Raw genomic sequence first — 17,954 nt, forward strand, 5'->3', positions numbered from 1 at the left:
AGTTATAAATTCGACTCACGTCAAAAAAAAAGTTATAAATTCGACTCACAACTGTGAATTTAGAATGTTAATCAAGGTCGACAATAACACCCAGAGAACGAATCTCATTTGTGTATTCAACAAAAACATCTCGCTCATGTTGTTACCACTTTCTAGACAGTCTCAATAGCATTTAGTTCATGATAGATGTGTCAAGTCAAATTGTTCTCTCATTTGATCCATCTTTCTACACCTCTCCCTTCTGAACTTAAAGTCGAGATACAAACAATTCTATAATGTCATTAGATTCCATTCAAGGAGTATAAGAAAATAACACTAATGAATCTTTTTAAAACAAATAACATAATGATGGATACATCAATTGCATTATACACTAACAAAAAGGTGCAGGCAGACACGCAATGTTTAGAATCACATTCAGGAGTAAATGAGTACGAAGCGAAATTATCTTAAATTAGGCACCGGTCACAACCTAATGAAATAATTATATCTACTCTATTTAGTGTGAAAATAGCAAGTTCTTAACCACCATCTCTCACTTAAACATTAAATGCCAAGACTCAAAAATCCGACTATATCTTAACCACCATCTCTCACTCAAACAGCAAGTTCTGTTACATATAGATGTCATGTTTCAATAGAATACAACTAAAAGTAAAAGTTGGTCTAATTTTTTAAATATGATCTCAGCAATTAATTCAGTATTATTATCTAATTAAACTTATCCATATACTATAATCGTGGTTAGTCCAACTAAAAGTAAGACAATTTGCAATAGTTGAAATTGTAGTCTTTACCTCGTGACAACACAGAGCCACCAAGTGCAAATAGTATAAGCAATACAAATGAACTAAACGTGCTTGAGACAATCGAACTCCTGCCCATTGTTACAATATACCGGAACAATGCAGAAGCCATCTGGTTGATGAGTACTAAAAGCATGTACTGTTTGAACAATCTAAAGTACGATAGTTAATTATTATAGAGCGTAGAAACATGATTGAGCACTTAAAGAAGAAGTTAATTGACGCAACATATATAATTTTACCTTCCAGCATTTGGATCTAATTTGGATCTAATCCAATAACGTAATGAGTAAAAAGTTATATGAAATAGTACCTCCTTGTATTAGTCTAATCTGGTTCTTCCTCTTTTGCTTTTTTCTGAATACACACACAACCAAGCTCAGTCCTAGTAAAATCATTACAATTGACACCATCCTGGTCTCCCTCTGTTTCCCTATAAAATGTAAAACATGATTGCAACATAACACGCTTGTATATGTATAAGATATAAGAAGTATAAACACTTCACATCAGTAAAAATTCTTTCGGAACTACGATAAACCACTTAAAATCAATAAAAATTCTTTCATAACTATAATCATACACTTGATATGCAATTTTCAAGTATTCATTATCAACTAAATTTACTCTTTCATAACAACTACCATATTCATATACAATCGCAATAATAATTATTTGAATCATATCATCACCATTATCACATATGTACTTGCATATTAGCTTTCGAAAAGTACAATAAAATTGAAAAGAACTTTAATCAAACACCTTACATGCATTCATACAAAGACAATTATACATTTATTTACCTTTAGTGTCAGTGAAATTATCACATCCTTTGAAACCCGATCCTCATCACGCGCTTCATTTTCGATGAATCTGAAAAATTTACCATTTGATATATATTAGTTTAATTGTTCTAATACTTAGAATCATATACAACAAAATTAAAATTACGATATACTAAAGGGAAATGAAGAGAAAGAGACGGAGGAGGATAAAATTCAAAATCCACGATAGTACTACTTGTATCATAAAAAAAAAAAAGGAAAGTAGAATTCAAAATTTGAATTGAGAAAGTGTGTATCTGTTCTGTATGTTCTGTACGTAAAGTTTGGATAGCACGTGCAAGTAAAATGAAACATGGCAAATACTGTAAATACGTTCAATTGCTGGAGGGCATAATGGTAAAAAGCAGTGCAAAAAGCCTTCAGGCAATATATACTAAAGAGAAGAGATACAGATATATTACTCGTATTTAGTTAAAAATTTAAATTTAATTGAAAAATAATTATTAATCAGTTAAATTTTAAATCGGCTATAAGTTAATCCGGAACAAACAGCATAATAAATTTAAAGGGAGAAAATTCATAATAACAATATATAAACAGGTTTTTGAAGTTGTATATTGATTATAAAATGATTGATGTATTGAATCAAATATTGGTTGGTGCTTACTCACCTTGCAAAGTTTGTGTTTCGAAAGGAATGTCTATAGATAAGTTTGATTCTAGATGATTAACTATCTAAATGAGCATTTTATTATTTTAACAAAAACCTGCGATTTTCGTATTTGTATAATTTTTTTGTACCAGATGTTATATGTTAATTATGACAGGTATTTGCCGATGGTTGAATGTGTTGTTTAAGATTTAGGATGTTAACTGTTATGATATGTCGAGAGATAGTTATCTATAAAAACACATTTGGTGATTTTCCTCATGTTTTCATCCCAGCAAAATGGATTGGCTTTATTATTTACAGTAACAATATTGTCCGTGTTACAAACACGAAATTGATATTTTTATAAGGGACGTACATATCATGTTTGTGAAAAAATAACTGTTTATCACCTATGTGTTTTTTCAAAGATGATCGCGATAATGACATTGATAACAAATATATACTTTAGTTAATCTGAAATCAAATTATCTGTAATGAGATTAACTTAAGTAGTCTTGTAAAATATGAAACAACAATTTCATAGGAATTTGACAACTTATTAATACTAGCCTTTAACCCGTGCGAAGCACGGGCGGGTATATAGTTCGTAATTTATTATATATAATTTAAATTTTAACATCATTTTATTAGTATTTTAGTATTAATGGATTGAATTTTAATTAAGTTATATTATTGAACTGACTATATTTTCTCCCGATTACTTGAAAATGGACAAACCCTAATATATATATATATATATATCTATACTATACTATAATAAGCCAACATAGGTATAATTTGTAGTCCTAGTTTTTGTTCACGTTTTTTCGTTTCGTCCCACTTTTTTTGGTTTGGTCTCAGTGTTGTACCGACTACCGACGTTTACAAACCGTATCCTATCACGTCTCTCTCTCCCAACAGAGATCACCACAATCGCCTCGTTACTAACATCGCAATTGCATCAAGACTCTTACTACTAACCCTAATCATCTTCTGCCGATCTCTCAATCTCTTCCTACGATACATCTGCTTCTATAAACCCTAATTGGCTTTCTTCACCAAACAATCAATCAATTCACATCAAATTTCCGTATGTGGCTTCCTTAATTGAAAACAGCATTGTCTGGGATAGCGTTTACTTTGTTCGTATCGCGCAATGCGGATATGAATACGAGCAGTCCTATGTTTTCTGGCCCTTGCTTCCTTTCTGCATTTTCGTTTTGTCCAAAACTGGTGCGTTTCTTTACTTACAATTCCAGTTAATTTGATTGTCCTAAAATGTGTGTCTTTTTTACTTTCGGCTGCGGTTATTGTTATATTGTATAATATGTGTTAGATATGTATTAAAGTGTTTCGTGTTTCGAGTAGTATAATGCATTCTTGTTAAATGAACTTGTTGCTGGCTGCGTAATGAAGTGATTTATCTTGGACATGGATAGAGTATTATTTTAGTTGTAAGCCTGAATCCTATGTTTTCAGGCTGTTTTTATGCCTTCGGAAAAGAATAATGAATTTGAAAATTTATTTTAGTAAATTATAACTTGCAAATATGGAATATTGGGGATTATAAAGAAAGAGAAATCTGAGGTCTCGTGACCAACATGCTTGTGGTATTTCAGATATGTAGAACTGGTTTTATTGAATTTATAGGAAGGGTTGATATTGCAAGATAGAATTTGGTAGCATTGATTTATGACAACAAAAACGATTAAAAATTGACTGGGGATCAGAAATTTACAACCTCTAAACAAATAGACCTAATTTGATATCCAAAAATGTTTTGGTTATCAAGTCTTATGAGGTACAACCTTAAGTGAGAAATAAAACCCCGCCCATAAACAGTTAAGCATATTATAGATAAACTAGATAACTTCAGCCTACTTAACAATATATATTTGAATACTTGATGTATATTAACTGAATAATAAATAATTCAGAATCTCATGACCTAATAAGCTACTGGTCATTGTTGAAGACCTGCAATCTTAAATATTGACGTTATGAAGTTGTATTGATACTGTTACATGCTTGTGTGACTTGCAGTTTTTGCTTCCTTGGTTCCGCTTGTTGGATACAGGGCTGTGCTAGGCTTATCTGGTTATGTGCTTAATAACATAGCATATGTCTTTGCGGTAGTGTATTTCCATAGGTGAGTCATGAGTTGGTTGTTACTATATCCTACATGACTACCGGTGTATGTGCGTCTACAACTATCTATATTAATGTCTATAATTGTTTGACAATTATATAAAGCCGAGTAATTTAGTTGCTTATAGCTCATGCGCAGGCAGTAGTTATATGCTTATATGAGTTACAGTTAGTGGGTCTATCTATTATGTGTAAAATACTTTGGACCTTTTGCGTCTTTCAATGGAAATAATAAACTATATGGATAAATACTTCAATGATGTTTGCGTCACTGGCGAACAGATGTGATGTCTAGATTAAAGTTGAAGAATAAGATATACTCCCTCTGTTTTTTATTATTTGACGTTTTGACTTTTGGCACACATTTTTTGGCGAGTTGACCGGATAGTAAAAGTTATTATTTTTGATTGATTTTTTTTGTGAATTAAAATTTTGATTATATATTTTTATTCAGAAAAAGAAAATTTTAAAAACAATATTTTTAGCTACTCGGTCAAAGCACTTAAAAGTACGTGTCCAAAGTCAAAGCGTTAAATATTAAAAAACAGAGGGAGTACAAAATTAGATTTAGAAGTTTGGGGAAATCTAATCAGAGATTTATAAATGTAGCATTCAGTTTCTAGAGAAATATAGTTATATTTATAATTGTGTGCTTTCTCTTTACGGCCTCATGTATTGGATAATATTGTTTTGTGTATGATTTTGTATACTTAAATTGCAAATTTTCATCAAGTTGAGTAGTGTGCTACTCTCTTTTTAACAGGTTGTCAGTTATTGTGTTGAAGTATAAGAGGACAGCACTGAGGGCCTCAATATTGTTTTGTTTCAATCCAGCTTCCATATTTTTCTCATCAATGTATACTCCTCCCTTTATTCAATATTTAATGTGGAAGTTGAAAATGAATGTTGATCGCTGCTTAGTGCTGTTATGTGCAGATATTCTGAGAGTTTATATGCCCTGTTATCAATTGGAGGAATATGTCACCTTATGTCTGGTGCAAAGAATAAGTCTACACTTTGGTTTGCTCTCTCTGTACTAGCAAGGTCAAATGGGGTTCTTAATGCAGGCTATATTGGTTTCTAGACAATGCATCAAGCTTACGATGCTGCCTACTACAAAAAGCGGGTTTATGTAAGCCATTGACTGAAGCTGCTTGGCATAGTTGAAATTGAAAATTTCTACATTGTCACCGGAACTTCTCAGTTCTCAAATTCTCATTTTAGTTCAAGTAGGCCATGCCTTTTATCTTAATTATACTATGTTAACTGTGTAAAGTTAGCTTTTTGTTATAATAAGTTTTCTGATTGATCATTGACATTCTTATAAATTTATCTACTTCTCAACTAGATGACAGTACAAATTCTTTTTGCAGGAGCATTGTGTTGTTTATGCATATGTCTACCATTGTTCATTTTCCAAGCATATGGATATGTTAATATATGCCATGGTCGTTCCACAGATGAATTAAGGCCTTGGTGCAAGGCTAGAGTTCCTATGGTGTACAATTTTATTCAAAGTTATTATTGGTATGTCTATTTTTTACTTCTGTATTCCCTTTATCAGCAATTCTCGGATGTATTATGACAGTTAAAGAGATAAACCTGGGTAAATTGTGTAACTATAGAATTATCATTCTATAAAATTCTTCTTCAACTCATTTCTATTTCCATGAGAAGTTTCCTGCTAACATCTAAAGTTCGCTATATGAATGCGAAAGAATATACATTTAAAAGTGTGCTTCTTTTTCCTTTGTAATCTTAGAAGTACATATACTTTTGTATTAACCTTTGTGTTGTTAAAATGAACTTACATATATTTTTTCATTCATTGCAGGGGAGTAGGGTTTTTAAAATATTTTAAAATAAAGCAATTACCAAACTTCCTACTTGCCTTCCCGATTTTGTCACTAGCAGCAAGTTCAATAATTTATTATGCGAAGCTAAGATATGTTGTTATACTATACTATAATATTCCAACACAGGTATAATTTGTGGTCCTACTTTTTGTTCACTTTCTTTGGTTTCGTCTCACGTTTTTTGGTTTCGTCTCAATGCTATACTAATGTTTAAAAACCGTCTCCTATTAGGACTCTCTCTTCCAACAGAGATTGACTTTGCAGACAAAACCAAATACTACACATAACAGTCCGCTAAATAGCTCGATGTCTCTCTCTTCATCTCGGCGAGCTCATGTGCTACTTTTCGTTCCATCTCTCAAGAACACTACTTAATTCATCTCCCCTGAAGGTATGTTCTGCATACATACATATATATATATATATATATATATATATATATATATATATGAATATGAGTTCTCTATGTTCTAAATAAGTAGTTTTCTTTGTTATCCATTGTTTACTTATCTTAAGTTCAGTAATTTAGTTGCTTATAAGGATTGTTATAAGGATTGTTATATCAATCCTTATATCTGCTTATAAAGAACATAAAGAAGGATTGATACATTCTCTATGTTCCTTATAAGCAGATATAACAGAGATATAAGAAGCTGGTGATTGATTTGTCAAACTACTTTGGTGTTATATCATTTTGATTTTCAAGGCATTTCATATATATATATTTTTATAATTAATATTGGATATATCTCACACTTTGCAAACATCTGCGAGTGAATGATTTGTTCAGCTGCTCTTAATTTATGAACTGTGTTAGTATTCTAGCAGCTGGAAATTGATTATGTGATCGGAGAGAGTCACAAAGAGTTGTCGCCTAATTTTTCTGGTCCTGCTGCTATTATTCGAATCTTTGGCGTCACAAGAGAAGGTATCATACTGATTTGCATCTTTCTAGCTTTTCACAAAAGAGACCCAATCAAATCCTCGGGTCAACTCCTCCACCCCGTCTCTACTTACAAGCTTCCTATATCTCTGTTATATCTGCTACCTATCTATTGTTCAAATTAGATATGTATGCTTTTCTGGGGTTTGTCCAACTCCGATATATTGTATGTTTAATTTAATTATTGATAGTATTAAATTGATAATTGGGCTATTTTTGTTATTAATGTTCAGATTCTTTGGTTATGTTTGTTTACAATGATTATAATCTTTGGACTATTATTGATTAATGATAACTGTATAGTACTTTTTCGGGGAAGGTTAATCGCATTTTTTCCCAATGTGGTATTATATCCGGGGAAATGAACTTCGAATTGGCTGACATTTGAAGAACAATTTTGCAGTGATTATGAAATAAATATCGCTTTGAGTTGTTTACTGTGACCGGAAGATAGGAACGTCTTTTTGTCAATTTAGAAGAGCTGAAAATGTAAACTCTGAATTGACGTAATTTCAGTTCATAATTTGTCGGAGTAGTATTATTCGCTTAATATTTTGTTTGCTGGATTTAATTAATTTACTTCAGACTTGAGATTGGTGGTGGGATTTTCTAATGGGATAGAGGGGTATTAACTTGTATGTGATCTACAGTTGGACATGTTGCAGCACAACGTAGAAAGCAACATGCAGTTTCAATCGGAAAAGAACGAAGAGACCGCTTGTGCGAACCAAGCGACTTTGCAGAGTGGGAGTTAGTGGTGATAGTGATGTTCCTATAGAGAGGGACATGATGATTGAGGAAGACCAATCCATTTTGGAAGCTCAGACTTCAGCAGCTGTTGAAGAATTAAAACTCTCTGTTGCCTATCAGTAAGTAATTTCTCACACCATAATATGTAACTTAAGAACTAAGATTTTTTAGGAATAGTAGTAATTTTTATCTCATGTACATGCAAATATTCTATGTTGGTTTGCAAGCGATGTTAGCTATACTGCAATTTTGGTTTTCGCAGTATATAGAGTTGCCTATAGACTATTCTCAATATTAGCATTTGCAGACGATTAATGTGAGCATAACAAAAAGTGAGAGCACAGCTCATATATCGCCATAGCTACAAGCTAAAAAGATTAGTAAAATTTTGGCGGAGAAGTTCCCATGTCCAGTGGTGCCTAAATAACTAATATGTGCTACCGATTAAATAACTAGAGCTTACATAAACTATGGGTGTCCAGTACTTGAGTACTATCCACTCCCCGGTGCTCCATATATCTCTGAAGGGTCAAATTCTCTATATTCTTCGCACGATATCACTTTATAAGAATATAATAGTGTCATATATCATCACTTTATATTGATTTAATTGAACAAATACATGAAACAAGGGCGGGCAACCAACTAAAGCTCGGTTGCTTAAAGTTGACGCCTGATAGCATCAGGCTGATAAAACTGTCTAATTGATCAATGTTGAAAAAGAGAGATCAACTCCCATCACATAAAAAGATAACATTAATTTATTTTAACTTTATTGATCCTGATAACTTATTCTAACATCAAATCATCACATCAAATTGCATCTAGCAGTAATTTTATGGTCATTAGATTTTATAATATTATACTAAATACATGATACAAAAAGGTGGTTAGTGTATCCAGAAAAGCATATATAACTTATCATTTCAACTCCACTTGACAACTATAATCTCAAAATGATTAATCATAGTTAAGGTTTATTATCTAGACACCAAGTGTCTACAAAAGTTGAAACAATAGTCAATTAGTTTATAATAGCGAAGTTTTCCTTTTTTGATATCTTGCTTCTATTAAATCGTTGAATTAACAAATGTAAAGTTAGTATTTAAAAATCATTTTTGCGTCTACACTCTGCAAGACTGCAACTGTATAATATATCAGCACGTGCGTGTCTCGCATCAAGACTTCTGTTTTTTCTATGACACTCTTCTAAATCAAATGAAGTAGACTTGAATATTCTTGCCAGATGATCGAGTGACTTGCGGAACATCATTCTACCTATCAAGCCATCCATTGCTGATCTAAATAAGGACCAACAAAGTTTGCATACATGATAAAACTTTATGTGCAAATATAATCCAGGTCCAGATATATGCACTTTGGTAAACAAGACACGGAAGATGACAAAATGTCTCATTGCTTATTCAATAGTAATAAAATAATGAAAACAATTGCAGAAGTTCGACCAACCTGTATGGACCCAAGCATTGCTCATGAAACTCCCCGTCAATGACACGCAAGTTCTATGTGCACCAGTTATCGACAAAGAGCTCCGAAGACATCACCCTTATTGTCGTAGCATTTTACATTATTATCATATATTGTACTATTAAGAAAAAATTCACGTATAGATAATAAAAACATTTTAATAACTAAATTTTTTAAATGTATAGATCTTTTACCAATAACTAACAATTTCAGCTCAATATTTTAATATAACTAAATTTTTTCAAATACAATAGTATCATTTGCTATGCAATGAAATATGAATAATTTGAGGTGATATTAATCAGAAACCACATTATCATATATTAATATTAAGAAAACATTCACATATTGAAAAACAAATTGATTGTTAATATTAATAATTTCTAATATAGAAAAATATTTCACAAGACAAAATTTCAAAAGTTAATATAATCAATCGACTAATATAATTTAATAATATTTTATTTAATTAATAAAAAAATATAGTATTAAGCTTATATGAAAGTTGAAACATTCACATATGGAATCAACTAATATAATTTAATACCATTTTATTTAATTAATAAAAAAACATAAGTAAAATGATATCAAGCTTATAAATAATCACATTAAAATTATATGATCGCCCGTGCTTCGCACGGGTTATAGGCTAGTATATATATATTAATCAGGATTTTAGTACATTTAATCCGAATTTAGTACACGTTGATTTAAAAATAAAAAAAATCAGAAAATTCAAATCTTTTCCAAACATAGCCGATCATGTAATACATTTGAAACATTCAGTAAATCAATCGAATTTCAACGTAATTTGGTAATTTTGGTTTTTTTTACAACAATAAATTTTAAGATTAGAGTTAGGAAGGGTTATGTAATGATTCGTGTTTATATTGAGATAGAACACGTTAAGGTTAAAAAAGTTATATGAAGGTTCTTGTTAAAAGAAGATATTCAAAATTGTATATTTATAATTTTATTTATAACATCATTATAATTTTTTTAATGAAATATTATATGATAATGGATTGTTATGAGTGTTTTAGTATTTGAAACTGTTTAACAATATAATATTAATAGACTCCACATTTGTAGACTTATAGTACCAAAAGAAGAGTACCAAACCAAAAAATATAACTAAAACCTTGGACTACAAATTATACCCATGTTGGCTTATTATAGTATAGTATAGATGCTAATGTATCAAAAATAAAAAAGATTTGAAGATCAAAAAATTATAAGTATTTTTCTTCATTGTTGTCACAATTGAAGATCTTATTAGCCAGAGTAATAGAGTTACCTTTCCAACAAGTTACATTATGTAAACATATTTTTGGAAAAAAATTATTCAGAATGTCATGTCCAATCGGTAACATTCGCAATAGTTCGATGAAAAAGTTTGTAAGGAATCATTTCATTTTTTTGTGAATGATCCAAGAGAATCTAGTGTAGTCCCAAAATCTGAAACCTCAGTAACATTGTTATACAAGAATATATGTGAGTTTTTCGAAAATAACATTTGCAGACTATATAACATTCCCAAATTTACGGCGATTTATAAATATTATATAATTGATTCAAAATTAATATTTGTAGACTATATAAATTTTAATTATAAGCATCTCGATGCAATATCAATATGAATACTTAAAATTAGACTATAATTCATGAGTGAAAAAATAATAAATAAATTTCTACATGTAATTAACGATATAAAGCACAACAAATCTTAATTTTAGTTATGGTTTTTTTTTAAAATAACAATGTTCTTCATAAACATTGCCATTAACTTTTCCGAACAATACCTTTTAGACATATACATCACTCCTGCATATAAAAAGCATGCGACTCTTTAACAGAACTGATTGATAACATCTAGTAATATACATCAATTTGTCAATAAACAGACATTAAATCTTGTAAGAACATGGGTGTGTAAAAGTTTAAATATCATTGAGATGCAAGCGGTCTATAACTAATTAACTACCCTTACTTGCAGAAACCTTTATTTTCTTAATATTGTATAAACAATCTTCATTTAAATGGTGCTTGGACCGAGCAAATAGATATTGTGGAAGTGTTGCATGAATAATATTTCCTCTATACAAAATAAACCATATAACAATTAACAACAAACATGTCCGATGAACAAAACAAATATTATAAAAGGATAAGGAACAAACATATATTACTGACAGTTAATTTATTGACGTTTTCATCCATCAATATCATGTCAAAGACTATATTGTTCTCCCGTGTTTGAATTCGTTGACTCCTATGTCCGACAAACTCTTACTTTTGTCAAGCAAATCATCTCTATCGCCATTCGAAACATCCATCAGTGTAACTCATTATTGTATTAGATGGAGAAGAATAGAAAACAAATAAACTCAAAAAAAAATTGTGTGTGTTAAATTTTATGGTGTTTGACCTCAATTTATAGGGGTTGATTTGAGAAAAGACCAGCTTATCAAAAATACTTTCTGTTTTTATATACACCTTTTTTAAAAATATGATGATACTTTCAAATTCTTATTTGATTTTAATATTTTGAAAAAGGTTGTTCTTAAATTTTGGTCAAATATATCTAAAACTAAAAAAGACTGTTTTTATTTTTGATATTTGAGAAAAAACCTGCTTATCAAAAATACTTTATATTTTTGACATACACCTTTTCCAAAAATATGGCGATAGTTTCAAATTCTGATTTGATTTTGATATTTTGAAAAAGGTAGTTCTGAAACTTTCTTCCAATAAATATGAATCTAAAATAGACAGTTTTTATTTGTGATATTTTTTCATCCAAAATTTTTAGGAAATTAGAAAAATAGAATAGAGCTCTTTGAGAGGCGCCACCTAAACGTCTCTCAAATTATAAAAATTATATTAATGATCAATATTAATATTTGTAGAATAAAATAATTTTGTGGCTGTCTATAAAAAATATATTAATGTTTCAAAATTAATATTTGTAGGATAAAATAAATTTATATTATAAAAAATCTTGATGTAATATCAATACTAATATATAAAATTGCAAAATTGGACTATAATTCATGGTGAAAAAATGAAAATAAATTTATACACGTAATTAACAATTTAAAGCATGACGAATCTTATCTTTTTTGTTTTTTTAAAAGTAATCATGTTGTTACATTATCATCTTCCTCCAATTTTTTTGGATTGATTGTGCACAAAAACATCTAACTTAAATCTGTGAGATAACGGTCTATTTTGTAATACTGTACAAACAACCTTCATGTATAAAAAACCTTTACTTAAAAGTTGCTTGAACCGAGCAAATTGATAATGCATGAATAATTTTTTCCTGTATACAAAGTAAATCATATAAAAATTAACAACAACAAACATGTCCGATGAACAAAACGAATATTATAAAAGAATAACCAACAAACATACATCAGTAATAGTTAATTTATTGATATCAACCATCAATATCATGTCAAGATGATATTCTTTTCCCGTGTTTGGATTTGTCCACTCTAATATAGCGGTCTATTACTACATTTGTTTGAAACAACTTTTATTTTTTTAATACTGTATAAACAGCCTTCACTTATCGTTGCAGAAGAACAACACCTTCGAGTTAGAAATCGAGCAAGAGAACTATCACCAGAGAGAGGTAGGGTTATGGTATTGAGGAAGAGAAGGTTGTGTTTAGATGATTCAAAACCCTACAATCTATAGTGGTATTTATAGGTGCAGGGAGACTTGTGTGCTACTCATTCCCATAATTAAATAATCCGAAACAAAATTAGATTAAAACTTTCAAGCTACTATATTCCATAAATAATTTGAAACAAAATCAAATTTTGAAACTTACTTCTAATATACCCGAAACTAAAAAAGGTAATTCTAATTTTTGATATTTTTCATCCAAAAATTCCAGAAAATTAAAAAAATAGAACGGAGCGATATAAGAGATGCCACCTACACGCCCCTCGCTTCTCCTTTATATAAGTATATTAATTTTTCAGTGTACCTATTTGTGGATGTGTCATATACTTAAGTGATTAGATTAGTTTATGGAAAGACCGGTGATACACAATGCATAATTATCATTTAATAATAATATCTACAAACTTGACAAAATATGATAAACAACTATATAAAGTTATGGGAGCAATAAAGTTAAAGTAGACAACTCTTTGCATACCCATGCCACAAGGACAACAACACTGTAACTATCATACCTAAAAAGTGACTCAACTAAAGCTTGACAGGAAGCGTGGAGGTGCACTACAACTATAGCAATTGTACTCTTTAATCTATAGTGCTCATATGACTATACTATAAATACATGGCTTTTCACACATTGAAAGAGGGACTCTTTCGGCCATAAAAAATATTCACTCTTGAAAGCATAAATATCACATATCTCTCTCATTCTCTACTTATGCTTTTATGTTCCGATCACTGATTATCACACCACCCAAAGCAGTGACAACAAACACATCAACGAGCGGAGTCATTATCAACCGGTTTCCAACTTAAAATCAATCTACTTCATATATAGTTGAATTAGTTTCAAAAATGGCTTCTAAGTTAAAATAGTTTTAACTATATATATTTCTTGAATATCTTCAAAATTCTATTCTAATAAAATTATGAGAAAATATTTTCAACCTACTTTTTTTAGATATTTTATAATAATTCATGTATGATTCCAGGCTTCCTCTATATAAAAGAGAAAAAAGATTGAAATTAGTGTTTAATTACAAATCATCTTTCGGAAGAAGAGAAAATTTAGATTTCGAATTATATTCTCATATATAATAATGTAAAGCGGATTTGTTCAAAATAAAATAAAATAATGTAAAGAGGATAATTTGGTCGCATGGTCTTATTACTGCCAGAAGTTTATCATCCGTTGATTATAAACAGGACATAAATGCACTGTTAGATTATAATTTCTTTTAATACTATAATTAAACCAACACAAACACCTTTTTTTAATCCAAACCTAATTTTGCCTTCTACTTGCATATATATGATTCCTTTTCTTATATTTATGATTTTTTTCTTAATTTAAAACAAGTTATGACTACCAAATTTTATTTTAGAACTATATAAATTCTTAAGAAAATAAATAAATAATACTAGATATCATAGTTCTAATATAAAACACATTCATAAATATATTCTAACAGGTGTTGGTGTCACATGTATATAATCCTATAATACGAATATACATTAACAAAAAGAATTAAGAGAAAGACATGAAAATAGCGTAACAGAAGTTGATATTAGGGTTGTACACGGTTCGAGTTGGTCGGTTGAGAGATTTGAACGACCTAATCCAATTAAATCAGGTTTGTAAATTTTCAATCCTACCTATAAATGATAAACTTATAATCCAACCCATTTAGGGGTCGTTTGGTTCAAGGGTACCAGGAATCAGGTATGAGGTTTGTCCATTCCAAACCCATACCTGGTGTTTGGTTGGAAAACGACCCCTTAGTACAATCCAGTTGATTGGTATGGGTTGGAATATCAACTTTACTCAAAAACATCACTTGCAATATTCTAGTTAAACCAAACATCACTTGCAATATTCTAGTTAAAAATTTACAGTGAAGTGCGAGTACACAAAATGCACTTTAAATAAAGTGCGAGTACACAAAGTGCACTTTACTCCTTAAACAACTAACGGAGTTAACCTAAATTAACAGAATACAACAAAGTGTGATGAAATACAAAGATTGATATTGCAAGTGCTCGATTTGGAACTATAGTATTACAAATGGTGTCCTGTGTAAAGTAGGAGTACACAAAGTGCACTTTACCCTAATGAATATATTGTGGAAATTATACTTGAGATTGAAGGAAAGGTGTTTTTGATTTATTACAACTTTACAGGTTTTTGCTGTTCTCGATGCTCACTTTGCTTTGTTTTCAAGGTTTTAGACGAGAATTAAAGAAACGGGTTGTCTAACTTGTGCCCTGAGGGCACATGTTAAGGTGTATTTAATACACCACAGTGGTAGTTGACAGCTCATATTAATATTTAATGCCAACTGCTTTTCACCTTTTCCAATTTTTTTAAATTTTTTCTTCTTCCTCATTTTTCAACACTTTCATGTTTACTTTTCTAATTTTTATTTTTTTAGCCACCACATTTAATTTTATTTATTTTTATAAAAAAGCTTCTTGAATAAAAGATTTATTTTTATATAATAATATATACCCAATCTTTGCATGTTTTATAACTAGAAATGTAACAAGTATGTGTATAAAAAATATAAACTGATTTCATCCCACAAATAATAACGAGGTGACCTTGCATGCACACTAATTTCTAACTAAAAATAGAATTACAAAATATAAATGATTAGAATTATATCATTCATATTTTTAATATTATTAAAATAATAAAAAATTATTATTAAATATCAAATTGACTAATTTTAGTTAAAAGGCTAATTTTAATTAGAATATTAGTGTGCATGCAGGGGGCCTCGTTATTATTTGTGAGATAAAATCATAATTTATATTTTTTGCACACATACATGTTATTTTTCTAGTTTGTAAAAAATGCAAGGATGGGTAATAGATTATTATATTAAAATATATCTTTTATTCATCATCAAGATATATAGGGGCCGTTTGGATGAGCTTAAAATAAGTGTTTATTGTTTAAAATAAAAAAGTGAAGTAGAAGTTAGAAGCAATTTAGGACTTATAAGTGATGAAAGTGTTTGGGAAATAAGCAGAGGCCCTGAAACAAAAGCTAGCATTCCTAGCTTTTTATAAGCGCTTCTTGACTTTTTACACAAACGGTACGAATAAGTGCTTATAACTTATAAATCGAAAGCCCGACTTTTAAGCCGGCAAACAAACACCCTCATAAAATTATATGCTTGGTTAAGAAAATAATAATCAGAAAAATAAGTGTTGAGTAGTGTTGAAAAAAAGAAGAATTAGTAAAACTAAAAAAGGTGAGAAGTAATAGAAATTATTTATTCATACGAGCTGTCAACAACCACTGTGGTGTATTAAATACACCTTAACATGTGTCCTGAGGGCACAAGTTAGACCACCCGTTAAAGAAATCGATATGTACCGTTAAAAAGAGATTAATTTTAATTTCTTTGTAACTTTTAATTATTTTTTGTCATTAAGTAATTGGTTTTTATTGTTGTTAACGGAGAAAACTGGTAGGTTAACAAAGATGAGGTTCGCGGCGTGGATCAAGATTCTTGTTGGCGAGAATATAGGAAGTGGTTGGTTGTTTGTTATGGAGGCGGCTGCAATTGTAAGCAAAGGGTTCGAGATTGCTAACTGGAATAGGTCTCTAGAATAATCGATGCCTACAATCTGCCTACGTACCCCTATTTATAGGGGATCAAGCCGTTACGTAGTTCTTTCTCCTAAGAGACCCATGTGGGCTGGGCCTCCCCTTCTAGAATCTTCCTCCCGAAAGGGGCCCAATACGATGAGGCCTAGCCCTTTGGGCTTACCCCAAATGCAAGGGCACTACCCTACTCCCCGACAGGGACAACCCGCCAGACTACAGAGATAGGACCTTCCAGGGTGTCTTCCTTTCTATCCTCTACCTCCCAAGGAGGACAACTCCTCAGACTACAAGGTAGGGTCTTCATCATTTTAACAGTAGGATCTACCTATGCTTAAGGGCGTCCCCTCCAACAAGAGGCATCTCCTGCTATCCTTCTGAACTATGATTAAATGATCTGTCTTCAGCAAGTTGGCGCGCCCAAAGATAGGGCGCGCCCCATCTTTTAACTAGGCCTTTTGTAAAATTATATTGATCTTGCCCCTTTCTGGTCCAGGTAAATCTTCTTTGGTGGGCCTGGCCCATTGTGACAAATCTGCATATAACAACTACCCCCCAGATCTTGGTAATATTGAAAATGTTGGCGAGATCTCTAAATCTTCAGTTCTTCAACTTATATTTATTAACTGTCCGCGGCCTAAGTGGGCGCGCCATATTATGCTGACCGTTGAAACTCTAGCCTTGTTAACAGCTGTATTCCATTATCTCCCATTTTTAATTTATTTTAATTTTCCCTTTTTACCCGAGTATAAATGTGGGTTTCTTTTTTACTTCTTCATTTTCATCTCTCTCTCTTTTTTTTTTCTCCTGAAAACCTCTCGCCGCTGCTTCTCCATTCGAGCTCTCCAGGTCACGTTGCTGCTCCGTTTTCAAATCTAAAGCCAGCCCATTACTCTCCTTAGCTTAAGGTATCTTTTCATACCTTTATCTCCTTATTTCGCCGAGTATTTTAGCAGATTCAAGCATGTGACTCTTCATTTTCTTTGTTGTTCTTCGTATGCTTTTGTATATATATATGTATGTATGTGCATTCGATCCTGTTTTAATACTCTTTGATTTTGAATATCTGTTTGTGACACCCTGATTGCTTGATATAGACTAGACGCGCCCTGTAGTAGTAGTACGCATCCATTAGTTCTTCGTTATATAGATGCATGCCATAGGATTAGATCCTTCTGTTTTGACGAGCTCCCCTTTTCTCCTCCTGGCGC

At 31.0% G+C, this 17,954-nt stretch overlaps 1 pseudogene; it reads left to right on the forward strand.

The window, feature by feature from the left end:
- The first annotated feature begins 2,414 nt into the window (after positions 1-2,414).
- On the forward strand, positions 2,415-8,476 carry LOC108218878 (uncharacterized; annotated as a pseudogene).
- Positions 8,477-17,954: the final 9,478 nt, after the last annotated feature.

The sequence above is a fragment of the Daucus carota genome, chromosome 1 (assembly GCF_001625215.2).
Source record: "Daucus carota subsp. sativus chromosome 1, DH1 v3.0, whole genome shotgun sequence".
Lineage (NCBI taxonomy): Eukaryota > Viridiplantae > Streptophyta > Magnoliopsida > Apiales > Apiaceae > Daucus > Daucus carota.